This window comes from Apodemus sylvaticus, chromosome 21 (genome assembly GCF_947179515.1).
Source record: "Apodemus sylvaticus chromosome 21, mApoSyl1.1, whole genome shotgun sequence".
Taxonomy (NCBI): domain Eukaryota; kingdom Metazoa; phylum Chordata; class Mammalia; order Rodentia; family Muridae; genus Apodemus; species Apodemus sylvaticus.
Window position 1 is genome coordinate 59,817,954 of NC_067492.1, and position 6,000 is coordinate 59,823,953.

The window sequence follows — 6,000 nt, forward strand, 5'->3', positions numbered from 1 at the left end:
AAGAATATAAAACATAGCAAGAGAAAAGGCCATGTAATACAGAAGCTATTCCAAGGCTAATAGACGGATTTATCAGAATTACACCTAATATCACAATACATACTCTAAAATCTAGAAAATACTTGTCAGATATCTTGCAATGTTTGCATCTCCCCAAATACTGCATCCCCCAATAATGCTCAGTTACCACCATACAGGCAGAAAACAAGATATTTCAAGATCTATCTACAAACAGCTCTACAGAAAATACCAGTAGAAAACTCCAAACCAGGAAGGATAAATACATCTACAAACAGGCAACAAATAAGTAATTCTGTATATTCAATAAAAGGGGAAACCACACACATACCACCAACTCCATCATCACCACCAACAAAACCAAAATAAATCAATATCAAAATAAAAACATCTGATCATTTATCTCTCTCAATATCAATGGATGCAATTCCAATATAAAAAGAGAGAGGCTAAAGAATGCATGTTAAAACAAGATACATCACTCTGATGCACACAAGAACCACACCTCAAAAATAACAATGCACATTTTCTCAGAGAGAAGGGCTGAAGAAAACTTTTCCAAGCAAACAAATCCTAGAAACAAGCTTTAGTAGTCATTCTAATATCAAAAAAAAAAAAAAAAAAAAAAAAGAGAGAGAGACTTTCAACAAAAATTAATCAAACCTTTAGGGACAAAAGGACACTTCATACTTCTCAAAGGAAAAATCTACTAAGATGATATCTCAGTTTTGTACATCTATATCCCAAACACAAGGACACACATATTGGTAAAAGAAACATTTCTAAAGATTAAGTAGCACATTGAAGTCACACTTTTAGTGGGAGACTTGAACACTTCACACTTCCAATTTGACTGGTCATTCAGATATAAACTAAACAATAAAAATGAAACTAACACTTTTCATTAATGAATTGTACCTAATAGACATCTATACACTATTTTACCAAAATACAAGATACTTTCAGTAAACCATGGTCCCTTCTCCAAAACTGGCTGTATAGTCACAAAAAAAGCCTAAATAGATAAAAGGAAATTGAAACAGCACGTTGCAGGTTTTCATACCACCATAGATTGAAGCTGTACTTCCAAAGAGCAGAAACAAAAGAAAGGCTACACACTTTATGAAAATGAACAACACTCTCCTCAGCTTCTCAGTTTCTATAGTAATGAACCTGATGGTTGCCTCTCTCAGAAAATCTCTGTGACTGTGAATATTGTGGTCAGCAGGTCACAAGGTGTGCTCCCCTTGAAACTACAGCAAAAAAAAAAAAAAACATAAGAAAATATTTTCTCTTGTATAAATAAGTTATTTGTGTAGCCACTTCATGCTTGTTTAAATGTAGAAATATGTTCTTCCTGTCTTTGTTTTAGATTATTGGCTTATACCTTATTGAGTATGATTAAAATTTGTAACATTTGTAACAAAAAGTTGGCTTAAATCTGGTAACACAAGCTCTGAGTAATGTTAAGCATCACATGGTATGAACCAACCCTCCCCCCCCCCCCAAAAAAAAACAAGTCTCTAAAGATATATCTAAATTGGGATAATAATTTATGTAATTCCAGTCCTAATCATCAGACACATAAAAGATACGATTTAAAATAATGAGGTATTAAAAGCAGCACCATCATTCATTCATACATAAGGAATGACAGGAAAACTTTGTAAGATGAAATTAATGCCCTTGTTACTGATTTTAGAGGAAATGGATTGTTTACACAGTTAAAAAATTGTTTTAATTTCCAAAATTACAATAGATTCATAAAGTAAAACAGGGCTCATTATGGCCACATACACCACAAATTTATTTAAATCCTTAAAAATGTGGATGTCAAGGAGCTCTCTGCTGAGTGTCTCTGCAATCCTACAGCTCGGCATACTCATGCCCAAGTGAAGTGGAAGGATGATATGACAGGGAACTGGCCTGGACCTGACTCTGTACTTAAATGGGGAGGGCACTGGCCTGGACCTGACTCTGTACTCTTACATGTTAAACATACTTGTGTTTTTTCACAGGGAGAAAATGGGCACAGTGGTTGCAGTAAAGGCGATGTGAGAAATTGTACAATTCACTCCCTGCTGATTCCCTCAATGATGATGATGATGGTTCCTGCACACTTTGAAGTCAACAGGGCCTTTGTTCCTGACTTTTCACTGATATATTCAGCAGTGTGGTCCAGACTAAAGATTCTCGTGCTTTCATCTCTCTGGACAGAGGAGCCAACTTGTAATAAGTCTGCCACCCTCAATGCGTTTGGTGATGGGTGATGCGTTTGGTTGGTTTCTGTTTGCTTTGTAAAGAATAGTATGGGTGTACTTCTGTGTTTCCTTAAAATTGTAATCTCTCATTAACCAGTCATATTAAAATTACTTTTATTTCTTCTATTGTATTTAATATAAGTTGTATTGATTGCACACCTACTTTTTTTACATGTTTTCTTTCATTATTTTTATTAATCATTCCATTCATTTACATCGCGAATGATATCCTACTTCCCAGTTGCCCCCTTCAACAAACACCCCATTGCATGATATCTGACTTCCCAGTTACCCTTCTCCAAATCCCCAACCTACATCTGCCTCCCATCCTTTTGCCTATATGAGGGTGCTACCCCACATACCTACCCTCTCCCACCCCAAGGACAACCATCCCCCACCACTCGGGCATCAAACTTCCCAGGGACCATGTTCCTCCCCTCCTATTGCTATTGGGCAAGACCATCCTCTACTATATATGTATCTAGAGCCAAAGATCCCTTTAGGTAAACTCCTTGGTTGGTGGTCTAGTCTCTGGAAGAACTGGGTGGTCAGGTCAACCTATGTTCTTCTACCAATGTGGTTGCAATTCCTTTTCTCCTGCAGTCATTTTGCTACCTCCCCCACCGGGTTCTATGAATTCAGCCTGATGGTTGGCACCAAGCATCAGCCTTGTATTGATATCAAGGGTGGTTGGTTGTAGCCTCTTCCAGTCCCACCAGCAGTGGAAGAGTGCTCGTATTTCTCCACATCCTTGCCAACATCTGGTGTCGCATGCAATTTATTTTAGCCATTCTGATTGGTGTGATGTAGAATCTGATTGTCATTTTGATTTGAATTTTTCAGATGAGTAAGGATTTTGAACATTTCTTTGTTTCTCAGCCATTCAAGATTCCACACTTGAGAATTCTCTATTTATCCCTGTTCCCCAATTTTAATAGGGTTATTTGGTTCTCTTAAGTCTGACTTCATGAATGCTTTAGATATTTTGGATATTAACCCTCCATGGGATGGAAGTTTGATAAAAATCTTTCCCACCTATTGGCTACCAATTTTTACTACTGACTGTGTCTCTTGTTTTACAGAAGCTTTTCAATTTTATGAGGTCCCATTTGTTGATTATTGCTCTTAATGCATAAGCCACTGGTGATTACTACTACTCAGGAAGATTTCCCCTGTACCCAAGTATTCAAGGGTCTTCCCCACTTTCTCTTCTGTTAGATTCAGTGTATCTAGTTTTATGTGGAGTTTTTTGATTCACTTGGTCTTGACCATTGTACTGGGAGATAAGAATGGATCAATTTGCGTTTTTCAACATGTGGATTGCCAATTGAACCAGCCCCATTTGTTAAAAATGTCATTTCCCCCCCACTAGATTGTTTCCTCTCCTTTCTCAAATATTAAGTGACCATAAGAATTTGGGTTCATTTCTTGGTCTTTAATTATATCCCATTGATCTTCCATCCAGTCTCTGTACATATACAACGCAGTTTAATCACCATTACTGTGTAGTACAGATGGGAATGACCACTGAATATCAGAATAAATAATGAACCATCTTATATTACTTTGCTTCTTGTGCTTGAGGTATCTGGGGACATTAATAAGATTTACTTGTGTCAATCAAACAAATCTGAAGTATAAAGAAATATCCAATTAATCATGGTATTTTACAATAATCCGTTACAAATAAAGAACGCTGTCAATAAAAAAAAAACAGCATCAGTGGCAAAGTGAAGAAAAATAACATTTGTATTAGTGCAGATTCTCAAGATAAATATATCTCAAATCATAGAGAGAATGTATCTCTCTGTGGATATAGAAAGGGTATGTTATAGAATGTCTCACAGACAATGGTCAACCGAGCCCAATAAAGGATGTTGACCAAGGGAAATTAGAAAAGTCAAGGACTGGTAGATTTCCTGTTGCAGCACATTACAGATGGTCTTCAGTATATACCAAATTTTTGAAGAAATAAGTACATACATATGCCAGTTTAAAAACCAACCAACAAACAAACAAATCATCTTTGTTTAAAAAAAAGTATGGCAAGTACAAAAATACAAACGATCTACCCAATTGAATGTTCTTTATATATGTAGGATGCGAAAAGATCTATAGCTTAGGTTAAAGGTGGATCTGAACAACTCAAAGGATCAATATTAAGAACAGGTTTCTTACTTCAAACGGTATAATTAGGAAATATCCCCAACAGTAAGCAGGGTTAGAATTAGAGTTGGGCAATTAAAGGCTTATAGTTATGATACCAAGACACAATTAACTTATCACATGATTCCCAAGAAGAGGGAAGGAGAGGGCCCTGGTCCTGGAAAGGCTTGATTCAGCGTTGTAGGGGATTACCAGGACAGAGGAGTGGGAGGGGGTTGATCGGGGAATGGGCAGAGAGAAGGGGGCTTATGGGACTTATGGGGAGGGGGGAACTGGGAAAGGGGAAATTATTTGGAATATAAACAATGAATATATATATATATATATATATATATATATATATATATATATATATATATATATAATAGATATATTTCCATCAAAACCTTCAATTTTATCAGAAAACAATGCTTTCTGCTTGGCCATTTAGTATAGATAAATTTGACATTTTTAGCTTTTACCATTATTATTTTCCAACAAATGCTATTATTTTAATACATTTTTTCTATATATATCTTCAATTTTATTAGTATATTCCATCAAAATCTCCAATTTTACCAATTTTTTTCTATATATTTGGTCAATAAATAAGGACATATTTTCTATGTTTAGGATTTTACCATGACTATTTTCTACTAAATTATTCAACTTTAATACATTTGTCTATATATTACTTCATCAGAAATATTTTAGGATTTTGGTTTTTTCGAGACAGGGTTTTTCTGTGTGGCCCTGGCTGTCCTGGAGCTCACTCTGTAGACCAGGCTGGCCTCAAACTCAGAAATCTGCCTGTCTCTGCCTCCCAGAATGCTGGGATTACAGGCATACACCACCACCGCCTGGCTCAAAAATATTTTAGATGAACATCTTCAATTTATCAGAAAATGTTTCTAGATACCACCTCATTAAGTTTAGAAATATCTAATATGTTTACCATTTTATCTATTATTTTCCATGACAAATTTTAATTTGAAAACTTTTTTCTATACTTCTTCAGTTTTATCAGAAATATTTTCCATCAGTATCTTCAATTTTATTAGAAATTGTTTCTTTGTGCTTGTTGAATTAGTAAGGATATATTTTTGAAGGTTTACTATTTCACCAGTATTATTTTACAAGAAATTCTTCAATTTTAACACCTTTTCCTATGTATTTCTTCAATCTTATCAAGCAATGTTTATACTGACCACTTGACTTATTTTAGAAATGCGTAATATGTCTACCATTTTATGTGTATTATTATCAATGAAAATCTTCTATTTAAGACATTTTTGTATATATTTCTTCAATTTTATCAGAAGTATATTCTATGTAAATCTTCCATTTTATAAAAATGGTTTCTATTTAATTATTTAAATAGTTTAGAAATGTTTTCTATGTGTACCTTTTTATCTGTATTATTTTCCATGAAAATCTTCAATTTTAATACATTTTTCTATAGTTCTTCAATTTTAACAGAAATATTTTTCATGAAAATCTTCAATATTATTAGAATATTTCTTGTACTTGCTTTTTCAATTTGTAAAGATATATTTTGTATGTTTATTATTTCACC